Source organism: Cherax quadricarinatus, chromosome 42 (assembly GCF_038502225.1).
Source record: "Cherax quadricarinatus isolate ZL_2023a chromosome 42, ASM3850222v1, whole genome shotgun sequence".
In the NCBI taxonomy this organism is placed as follows: Eukaryota; Metazoa; Arthropoda; class Malacostraca; order Decapoda; family Parastacidae; genus Cherax; species Cherax quadricarinatus.
The window spans coordinates 13637718-13649960 of NC_091333.1; positions in this window are offsets into that span (position 1 = coordinate 13637718).

Sequence of the window (12243 nt, forward strand, 5' to 3'; positions counted from 1 at the left end):
GACACTGTTTATGTAACTGTCAGCCCCATCATTATGTGATTAGTTTTGCTGATGATATAATGATTCACACTACCGGATTCTCCAATACCCAAAACATTCTTAATCATGTACTAGCCTCGTGTCAGGACCTGGGGTTGATAATCTCTACTGATAAAACAATGATACTCAATAGGCGTCCTCCTCGACAGAGAGGCACAGTTCGTCAGATCCAGTTGCATGATGGGTCTCTTCTAGAATATGTAAGCAGATACAGGTATCTAGGCTTTGAGGTTCCACTACTTGGACCTGTTGTAACAAGACTTTGTCGCCAATACAAAGAAAGACTAAGAGCACTTATAGTTGTGGCTGGGTTTCACCCCAGGTATGGTGCTAATGTTAAAATTGTGAAAATGATGTATCTTGCTTATATTAGATCATTGATTGATTATGCTGCGCCACTACTTGCTCTTGTGTCTGACTGGAAGCTTGGAGGGCTGGAAAAACTGCAGAACGAAGCAATGAGGATCATTTTAGGATGCCCTCGTACTGCCAAAATTTTAAATATGCAAAAAGAACTTGATATTCCAAGCATCAGAGATCGTGTTACTGAAAGAAATATCCTAATTGGGGTTAATATGCTCAGGCAAGCTCATTCAAACCCCTGCACAGAAGCCCTCCAAACTTTCCTCAGCACTGGTGAACACTCCTCCAGATGGGTCGAAAAAACTGGAACCGACCTCCGCATGAATCAGATACATGATCTATGTCAAGTAAGGCAACAGCGGCACTTCTCCGCTCCATGGAATATTACCCCATTCCAAACTACCATTCCTCCATTTCCCCCCAAACTACTTCTTAAATCACAACCAAAACTTCGCCTTGAAGCCAAACATGAGGCCTTAAGCTGTATTGATAACTTAGTCACACAGCACACACTCTCGCAAATTATTTACGCTGATGGTTCTGTTCACCAATCCACTGGTGCAGCTGGTAGTGCTGCTGTTGTCGTACAGAGTGATGGCTCTCTTAAAGAAATTGGAGCACGCATCAATAATTGGGCCTCTACCCTTCAGACAGAACTGTTTGCCATACTCCTTGCATTGAAATTCATCTATGTATCAAAGATTGACAGTTTAATTGTAACTGATTCTCTGTCATCCATAAATGCTCTCAACTCATTAAGCATAAATTGTGGCATGCTTGTGTCAGAAGCCAGACACAGGTATGGTAGGATTGTGGACAGTGGAGTCAGAGTGCACATGCTGTGGATTCCATCTCACATTGGTCTTCAGATGCATGATAGAACTGATAAATTGGCTAAGCTGTATGCTTTCAAAGAGGGAGTAGATTACAATCTTGGCTTGTCAGGTAGTAGTTTGAGAACAATAATACGAAAAGAACTTAAACTGAATTTTATGGACTTAAGGCTTACGGAGATTGACACCAGTGAGTCCATCTATCATCACTCTATCATGCAGGAGGAGCCACATGTCTATGGTGCATCCAACAAAATAAGCAGACTCTTGGATGTCACTACTGCCCGGCTCCGGCTGGGTTACAAGTATCTTTGGCAGGTTAAATCACCACCACCAGATGTAGACCAAACGAAATGTAAACTTTGCCAGATGGACTATTGTCACACCCTGCGTCATTATGTACTGGAGTGTGATAAAATTAATGAATTTAGAAACAACTCACTCAGAAATGTTCAAGAAATGGCAAAGTATTTTATCCACAGTGGTATATTGCAGACCATTCTGGAGAAATACCCTGACTTTGCTAGCTGTAAATAAAGCATTACCACATGTGTGCATGTGTGCATGTGTGTGTGTGTGTGTTTGTGTGTGTGTGTGTGTGTGTGTGTGTGTGTGTGTGTGTGTGTGTGTGTGTGTGTGTGTGTGTGTGTGTGTGTGTGTGTGTGTGTGTGTGTGTGTGCATTCACCTAGTTGAGATTGCAGGGGTCGAGTCCAAGCTCCTGTGTGTTTACCTGGAGTTTACCTGGAGAGAGTTCCGGGGGTCAACGCCCCCGCGGCCCGGTCTGTGACCAGGCCTCCTGGTGGATCAGAGCCTGATCAACCGGGCTGTTGCTGCTGGCTGCACGCAAACCAACGTACGAGCCACAGCCCGGCTGATCAGGAACTGACTTTAGGTGCTTGTCCAGTGCTTGTGTGTGTGTGTGTGTGTGTGTACTCACCTATTTGTACTCACCTATTTGTGGTTGCAGGGGTCGATTCACAGCTCCTGGCCCCGCCTCTTCGCTGATTGCTACTAGGTCCTCTCTCTCCCTGCCCCATGAGCTCTATCATACCTCGCCTTAAAATTATGTATGGTTCCTGCCTCCACCACATCACTTTCTAGGCTATTCCATGGCCTGACTACTCTATGACTGAAGAAATACTTCCTAACATCCCTTTGATTCATCTGAGTCTTCAACTTCCAATTGTGACCTCTTGTGTCTGTGTCCCATCTCTGGAACATCCCGTCTTTGTCCACCTCGTCTATTCCGCGCAGTATTTTATATGTCGTTATCATGTCTCCCCTGACCCTCCTGGCCTCCAGTGTCGTCAGGCCGATTTCCCTCAACCTTTCTTCATAGGACAATCCCCGTAGCTCTGGGACTAGTCTTGTTGCAAACCTTTGCACTTTCTCTAATTTCTTGACGTGCTTGACTAGGTGTGGATTCCAAACTGGTGCTGCATACTCCAGTATGGGCCTGACGTAGATGGTATACAGAGTCTTAAACGAATCCTTACTGAGGTATCGGAACGCTATCCGTAGGTTTGCCAGGCGCCCGTATGCTGCAGCAGTTATCTGATTGATGTGCGCCTCAGGAGATATGCTCGGTGTTATACTCACCCCCAGATCTTTTTCCTTGAGTGAGGTTTGCAGTCTTTGGCCATCTAAACTATATTGTGTCTGCGGTCTTCTTTGCCCTTCCCCAATCTTCATGACTTTGCATTTGGCAGGGTTAAATTCAAGGAGCCAGTTGCTGGACCAGGTTTGTAGCCTGTCCAGGTCTCTTTGTAGTCCTGCCTGATCCTCATCCGATTCGATTCTTCTCATTAACTTCACATCATCTGCAAACAAGGACACTTCTGAGTCTATCCCTTCCGTTATGTCGTTCACGTATACCAAGAACAGCACAGGTCCTAGGACTGACCCCTGTGGAACCCCGCTTGTCACAGGCGCCCACTCTGACACCTCGTCGCGTACCATGACTCGTTGTTGCCTCCCTGTCAGATATTCTCTGATCATTGCAGTGCCTTTCCTGTTATGTGTGCCTGGTCCTCTAGCTTTTGCAGTAACCTCTTGTGAGGAACTGTGTCGAAGGCCTTCTTGCAGTCCAAAAATACACAGTCGATCCACCCCTCTCTCTCTTGTCTTACTTCTGTCACCTTGTCATAAAACTCTAGTAGGTTTGTGACACAGGATTTTCCTTCCCTGAAACCGTGCTGGTTGTCAATTATACACTTGTTTCTTTCCAGGTGCCCCACCACTCTCCTCCTGATGATCTTCTCCATGACCTTGCATGCTATACACGTTAGTGATACAGGTCTGTAGTTTAGTGCCTCATGTCTGTCTCCCTTTTTAAAAATTGGGACTACATTTGCCATTTTCCATACCTCAGGGAGTTGCCCAGTTTCAAATGATGTGTTGAAGATCTTTGTTAATGGCTCACACAATATCTCTGCTCCCTCTTTAAGGACCCATGGAGAGATGTTGTCTGGTCCCACCGCCTTTGAGGTGTCAAGTTCGCATAGCAGCTTCTTCACCTCCTCCTTGGTTATATGTACCTCATCCAGCACTTGCTGGTGTGCCCCCCTGTTCTGATTTCTTGGAGTCCTACTGGTTTCCACTGTAAATACCTCTTTAAATCTTGTGTTGAGCTCCTGACATACCTCTCGGTCGTTTCTTGTGAATTGCCCATCACCCTTCCTCAGTCTGATTACCTGGTCCTTGACTGTTGTTTTCCTCCTGATGTGGCTGTACAACAGCTTCGGGTCAGTCTTTACTTTTGATGCTATGTCATTTTCATATTGTCTCTGAGCCTCCCTTCTTATCTGTGCATATTCGTTTCTGGCTCTTCGGCTGATTTCTTTATTTTCCTGAGTTCTCTGTCTTCTGTACCTTTTCCATTCTAGTACACCTAGTTTTTGCCTCCCTACACCTTTGGGTGAACCAAGGACTCGTTCTGTTTTTCCCATTATTTCTGTTTCCCTTGGGAACAAACCTCTCCTCTGCCTCCTTGCATTTTGTTGCTAAATAGTCCATCATTTCTTGTACTGGTTTTCCTGTCAGTTCCCTCTCCCACTGAATGTCTTGAAGGAAGTTCCTCATGCCTGAGTAGTTCCCCCTTTTGTAGTTTGGTTTTTCCCAGCCTATTCCTGCTACTCTCTCCACTTGGAGCTCAACTATGTAGTTGAAGCACAGAACCACATGATCACTAGCTCCCAGGGGCCTTTCATACATGATACCCTCGATGTCCGAACTACTCATGGTGAATACAAGGTCCAACCTTGCTGGTTCATCCTCTCCTCTCTCTCTGGTAGTGTCTCTAACATGTTGATGCATGAGGTTCTCCAGTACCACATCCATCATCTTGGCTCTCCATGTTTCGGGACCCCCATGGGGCTCCAGGTTTTCCCAGTCAATCTCCTTGTGATTGAAATCACCCATAACTAGTAACTTTGCTCCCCCCATGTGTGCTCTCCTGGCCACCTCGGCTAGTGTGTCGATCATTGCTCTGTTGCTCTCATCGTATTCTTCTCTTGGCCTCCTGCAGTTCTGTGGTGGGTTGTACATTACTGCAATTATCACCTTATGTCCCTCAGACTGGATTGTTCCTACTAAGTAGTCCCTTTCGCCCATGCCATCCATTCCTTCCATTTTCTCAAAACCTCACTGGTTTTTAATGAGCAGTGCAACTCCTCCTCCCCCTCTCCTCCCTCTGTCTTTCCTGAGGATTTGATATCCGGATGGAAAGATTGAATCTGTTATTATTCTGGTGAGTTTTGTTTCTGTGAGTGCTATTATGTCTGGGGATGTCTCTTTGATTCTTTCGTGCCACTCCTCATACTTGTTTGTTATTCCATCTGCATTTGTATACCACACCTTCAACTTCTTTTCTAAGACTGTGGTCTGGGAAGTATATTGGGGTTGGGGAAGTGGGAGACCTGGTAAGGAACTATGGGTTGTTGCTGTGGGGGTGAAGTTTGTAATGTAGTGGGTGGGGGCATTGGATGTGGCATGGGTGTTTTGATTTAGAGTGTTTGGTTGCACTGGGGTTGACCTGGTTGGGAGGCTTCTATAGAAAGTTGTGAGGGAGGCTGTATTTGATCTTCTTCCTGGGTCTGGGATCTCCTGTCTGTCTTCTCCATCCCCTCTCTTTCCTCCTTTCGCCTTTGTACCATCTCTCTCAGTTTCTTCCTTTCTTCTTGTGTTCTGTCGCGGTCGAGATACACCTTCCTGTATGCCGTCATGTCCCTTAATCGTGCTTTCTCCTGCAGGATCCTGGTCCGAGTCGCTTCTGCCTTGAAGGTCACTCTCACTGGCCGGGTTCTTTTTTTTACAAACCCCCCTATTCTCCGAAAATTTTCCAGCTGGGTCATATCGTCTTCTCCTATTGCTTTCATGATGCTTTCAATTGCTTTTTTTTCCCCTTGTTTTCTTGCTTCATATGTTTCCCCTTCGACTTCCTGGAGCCCATACACAAAGACTGACCTCACCCTTTCATTCTCCCACTGCATATCCCTGTGTATCCCCTCATTTAATTTGGTTTCCTCCACTGCAGCTTTCCTTTCATCAGTTTCACTGGCTAATGTACTTGGGCTCAGTGGCCTGTCATTTTCCCTTCTCGGCTTTCCTTGGGCTCTGTTGTTGTCTGTTAGGGCCTCCACATAAAGCTTAGCTCTTTCATTTGCTACAGTCTCCTCTGATAGAGCATCTCCATGCAGTTGTGCCCCTTCTTTCCCTACAGTCCCCTTATTTGTGGCTGAGGTAGCAGTCTCTGTTGTCAATCCCAAAATGTTCTTTAGTTCTTTAGGCTGTTTCAGATTTTTCAATTCCTCTTCTAAACTCTGTATCCTAGCTTCTGCTGCTTTGACATGCACCTCCCACTTCCTGCTTTCCATATCTATCCTCTCTTCCATTCTCATGCTAAGTTCTTCTAGTTTCTTTTCCCATTCATGATCCCTTTTTATGAGCTCTGCTGCCCAATCTTCCTTTGCATTTTCCTCCTCCTGTCCCTTGGTTTTTCTTGTTGCTCTCTGGCAACCTATTTTTGTTTTATCCTGATTGCCTCAGAGTGGGAAACCTATGTAGTTCTGTATGTTAGGTTAGTAGTGTGTATGTCAGAGTGTGGGGGGGAAGTAGTGGAGGAACTGTGGCTATGTGGGAGCTGAGTGGGGAGGGGTGGGGAGGGTTTAGGGTGAACGGGGGAGGGGAGGGTGATCGAGGGAGGGGAGGGATCAGGGGAAGTAGTGAGATGTCGGTGGTGAGGGGGGAGTGTATGTGTGTCTGGATATGTGTGTCTGGATATGTGTGTGTGTGTGTGTGTGTGTGTGTGTGTGTAATTTTGTGTGTAATTGTGTGTGGAATTATGTGTGGGTTTATTATGTACTGAAAGGTAGGTGGCTTGTGCGTTTAAGGTAAGTCTCAGTGGTCCTTGGCTGCCCACACTTTCTTGTGACCTGACCCCCAACCTCCTGGGACTTACCGGCACTTACTTACAGTGTGTGTGTGTGTGTGTGTGTGTGTGTGTGTACTCACCTATTTGTGGTTGCAGGGGTCGAGTCACAGCTCCTGTGTGTGTGTGTGTATGTGTGTATGTGGGTGTGTGTATGTGGGTGTGTGTGTGTGTGTGTGTGTGTGTGTGTGTGTGTGTGTGTGTGTGTGTGTGTGTGTGTGTGTGTGTGTGTGTGTGTGTGTTTGTGTTTGTGTGCGTGTGTGTGTGTGTGTGTGTGTGTGTGTGTGTGTGTGTGTGTGTGTGTGTGTGTGTGTGTGTAATTATGTGTCGAATTATGTGTGGGTTTATTATGTGTCTGAAAAGTAGGTGGCTTGTGCTTGGAGTGTAATGTAGATTCTCAGTTGTCGCTTGTGTCCACAACCTCTTGTGACCTGACTCCCACCCTTACAGTGTTGCCTATATCGACCTGCTTATAGTGAGTTAATCGCCTTGTTCAATGGATTACCATTTGCTAAACCTTAGCACATGTCGATTAGACACTAGGCCTGTTGTATTTGCGAGTGTGTGTGTGTGTGTGTGTGTGTGTGTGTGTGTGTGTGTGTGTGTGTGTGTGTGTGTGTGTGTGTGTGTGTGTGTGTGTGTGTGTGTGTGTGTGTGTATGAGTGTGTGTGTGTACTCACCTATTTGTACTCACCTATTTGTGGTTGCAGGGGTCGAGTCTTAGCTCCTGGCCCCGCCTCTTCACCGGTTGCTCTTCACCGGTATGAGTGTGTGTGCGTGTGTGTGTATGAGTTTGTGTATGTGTGTGTGTGTGTGTGTGTGTGTGTGTGTGTGTGTGTGTGTGTGTGTGTGTGTGTGTGTGTGTGTGTGTGTGTGTGTGTGTGTGTGTGTGTGTGTGTGTATGTAACTCAACAATCAATATTTGCACCAATAACTCACTACAGTTGTGACCGGGTGTGGAAGTGTGAATTGCTCATTACACTATAATTTGTTCATGATTGTAGCCATGTATAAACGTAAGTAACCATTCTTACAGTATTCATTACCTTTGTAACTTGTGAGTTCATTACCTTGTACCTAGTTCAGCCATCCAAACTTTGGGGCCCAGTCCCTGGATCCATTACGTACCTCTGTAATCTGTAAATACCTTTGTAACTTGTCATGATTGTGACTAGACCTACCCGGAGTTCATTACCTTTGTAATTTGTGAGTTCATTACCTTTGTAAATTGTGAATTCATTACCTCTGTAACTTGCTCAGCTATCAAAACTTTGGAGTCCAGTCCCTGGACCAATTATGTACCTCTGTAATCTTTTGACTACCGCCCACAGGATGGGTATGGGGTGCATAATAAACATATTAAACTAACTAACTACGAAAGCAAAAGACTTGGCAGACGATGCAACATCCCCCCAATGAAAAGCAGGGGTGTCACTAGCACGTTAAGAGACCATACAATAAGTGTCAGGGGCCCAAGACTGTTCAACTGCCTCCCATCATACATAAGGGGGATTACCAACAGACCCCTGGCAGTCTTCAAGCTGGCACTGAACAAGCACCTAAAGTCGGTTCCTGACCAGCCAGGCTGTGGCTCGTACGTTGGTTTGCGTGCAGCCAGCAGCAACAGCCTGGTTGATCAGGATCTGATCCACCAGGAGGCCTGGTCACAGACCGGGCCGCGGGGGCGTTGACCCCCGGAACTCTCTCCAGGTAAACTCCAGGTAAACTCCAGTATAATTCTTCCATAGAGGATGGTGTTGAGCCAGTGCATAAATTGTGGGAATTAGACAGCATTGGAATAAATGTAAATGAAGAAAGTCCAGACGATTCTTTTACTCAGGAGCAATACCTGAGAGATGTAAAATTTGAATCTGGACAATACTGGGTACGACTTCCGTGGAGACTGAACCATCCAGAATTGCCCACTAATTACAGAATGGCATATGGACAGTTAAAAGCTCAGCTCCACGAACTGAGTAAGACACCGGAATTGTTAACTGCCTATAATAATATAATTGCTGAGCAGTTAATTAATAAATTTATAGAAGAGGTACCTCCTGAGCAAGCAAAAATTTATGGTCACTATTTGCCACATCACGGAGTGAAGAAGGATTCTAAGACCACTCCTTTGAGAATTGTGTTTAATTGTAGTGCCAGGAGTAACAAAAATGTACCTAGTTTAAATGACTGTTTGATGACAGGTCTATCGTTGACGGAAAAATTAGGAGATATTTTATTAAATTTCAGAGTGAAGCATTATGCCTTTACGGCTGACATAAGTAAAGCTTTCCTAAGAGTGGGTTTACAAGAGGCTGACCGGGATTGTACCCACTTTTTATGGCCTCAGAATCCTATTGACCCACTTAGCCCTCTGAAAACCTTTCGCTTTAGGAGCGTATTATTTGGTGCTACATCCAGTCCGTTCCTACTTCAAGCGACGATAAATGCACACCTTAAACGTATGGAAAGTCCAGTGAGTAAAGTAATGAGCAAACAATTTTATGTGGACAATTTCTGGGTGTGACATCAACTGAAGAGGAACTGTTAATGACTTATGGAGAGGCTAATAAAATAATGCAAAGTGCAACTATGCCTCTGAGGGAATGGAATAGTAATTCGTCCAAATTAAAGGACAAAATAAGTAAAGATTTCCCTGGAGATGAAGTGCCAAAATGTAGTAATGTATTGGGTTTAACTTGGGATACTGAGAGAGATTTGTTAATGTTAAAACCTAATAATTACAGTATGCCCAATAAATTAACTAAGAGAGTTTTGCTTGCTGAAGTTTCCAAATGTTTTGATCCACTAGGTTTAGTGTCACCCCTTACTATAAGAGGGAAATTATTAATACAGGAAGCATGGAAACTTAAATGTGCTTGGGATGAAATTCTACCTGAGGAATTCATTAACAGGTAGGATGAATTAATTGGTGATTATGAAAAATTTCCAATGTTGGAGTTCCAATGCCAGGTGGCCAATCCAAATGGGAAAAATGTACTCCACATTTTTTGTGATGCTTCAAAATTGGCATATGGAGCAGTTGCTTACCTTCAATGTAATAGTGATATTTCTCTTGTTATGTCTAAGGCTAAAGTGTCTCCAATTAAATCATGTACCTTGCCTCAGTTGGAATTAACAGCCATTTATGTAGGTGTCAAATTAGCTAATTATATAAGAAATAAGTTGCAGGAGATAAATATTAGCGACACTGTAATTTGGTCTGATAATGAGGTATCCTTACAATGGATTCGTAATGGAAACAGTAAAATTGTGTACGTACAAAACAGAGTCGCTGAAATTAATCAGATGCAAGAGAAGTATAATAGTTTGGGTCAGCATATGTTAACATTTAATCATATACCTGGTGAGGAGAATCCAGCTGATTTCTTGTCTTGAGGTTTACCTTATGCTAAATTTGTAAATGCTGTATCATGGTTTAAAGGACCGAGCTGGTTGGTAAATAAAGCTAATTGGCCTGTACAAAAGGCATATATTGCTCCTGTTGAAATTACTGTGACCACCGCTCCAATAGTTTGTCCTTCTTTATCCATTGATATAAATAGGTATTCTTCTTTACCCAAACTGATCAATGTAACTAAGTTGGTGTTTGAATTTCTAAACAAGATAAATATTTCATATAAGTTTTCACATCCTCTTGAATATTGGATAAAGAGGGCACAGGAGGAAATCTATGGAAATGAGATTAAATTGATGATGGAAAGAAAAATTGTGAAAGGTTCTATAATAGAGAAATTGGGGCTGTATTTAGAGAACAATGTAATTAGGTGCAGAGGTAGGTTACAAAATGCTGAATTGGGTGATTATGCTAAACACCCTATCTTACTGCCCAAAACTCATCATCTAACAAATTTGATTGTTCTAAATGTCCATAAAAATGTAATGCATGGTGGGGTACAAGATACCTTAAATTGTATTAGGGAAACTTTCTGGATTCCACAAGGACAGCAAAGTGTTAAAAGGGTGATTAAATCTTGTGTAATATGTCGCCGTGTGGATGCCAGATCCTATATGTACCCAGGTCCTCCACCATTGCCAAAAGAGCGTGTACAATTAGTGAAACCATTTGATGTAACAGGTGTAGACTATAGTGGTCCAATAATTTTAACAGGTATGTCATATGGTGTTCCACTGAAAGTGTATGTTTGTTTGTTCACCTGTGCTGCTACTAGGGCAGTTCATTTAGAAGTGGCACAGGACTTGTCTGCAGAACAGTTTATACATCTGTTTCGAAAATTTGCAGCTAGGAGATCCTGTCCGAGGTTGATGATTTCGGATAATGCCACAAATTTTGTAGCAGGTGCTCAACACTTGATAGAATTAAATAATAGTAACGATGTTCAATATCTGTTAACCCAGTGAGGGTGTACCTGGAAATTTATTACTCCTAGAGCCCCTTGGCAGGGGGGACTGTACGAAAGACTGATAGGCACAGTGAAGAGAATTAATTTGGAAGAATTCTCTGCAGTGTTAGTGGAGGCAGAAAATCGTATAAATAATAGGCCTCTCTCGTACATGAGTGATACACCTGATGCAGATGTATTAACACCTTCTCACCTAATATGTGGAAGGAAATTGGAAGCTGCCCCTGTCTATAGAGATAATCCGGAAGAAAGTGATGAAGATTACAATGATGCGGCAGTGTTGTGTAATAAATTTAAAATGTTAAATAAAGTAATTGATCATTGGTCTAATGTGTGGCATAAGGAATATCTTCTTACACTACGTGAACACTTTTATGGTGCGACAGAGGCAGTAAATCGACAGACCATTCAACCAGGTGACATTGTGTTAATTGACACTGAACAACATCGAACATTGTGGCCTCTGGGCAAAGTATTGACATTGTACCCAGATGCACAAGGTGTTGTCAGGAATGTCAAAGTGTTGTGTCATGGCCAGGAAAATTTACGCACAATTAATAAATTGATTCCCTTGGAATTAGGTGTTCAATCAAACGTAAATGAAAATCTGAGGGAAAGTGACACGAGTGATATGAAAGATAACGCAGACCAAGTGATGCCGGAAGATGAAATCGTAGTAAGACCTACTAGGAGAACAGCCACTCAAGCCGGAACTGGCTGGAATCATCTCCTAAAGGAAGGAGTAATTTGAATCGTTTAGCAACGAACTCCGGCCGGCCGCAGTGTGGAAAATACTGTATATATTTTCCAGAAATTCAGTATTTATATGTAAATAGATGGCCATACTGTATTTAATAATATTTGTCATAGAAAACGGAAAGCCTGCGTCTGTGCAGACGGGACTTGCCATCTTGGTTTTGAATTGGATACAACGTTAGTGTAATGGGAAGGAATTTTCGTGCTCTAGAGGTTAAAATTGGGCTGACACCTCTCAAATAGGTGGCGAAATTGTTGGACATGCATTCCTGCATAACTTGAGATATCAGACGACTGAACAAGACAGCTCCAGGAACCTCAGATAAGCTCTCTAGATTTGTGTGTAATTCTGGCCAGCATTATTTTCATAGATTTAGTTAGAGTGTGGTAAATCTGGAGCACACACATTACTCAGAACACTAAGTTTCTGAACCCAGGAAA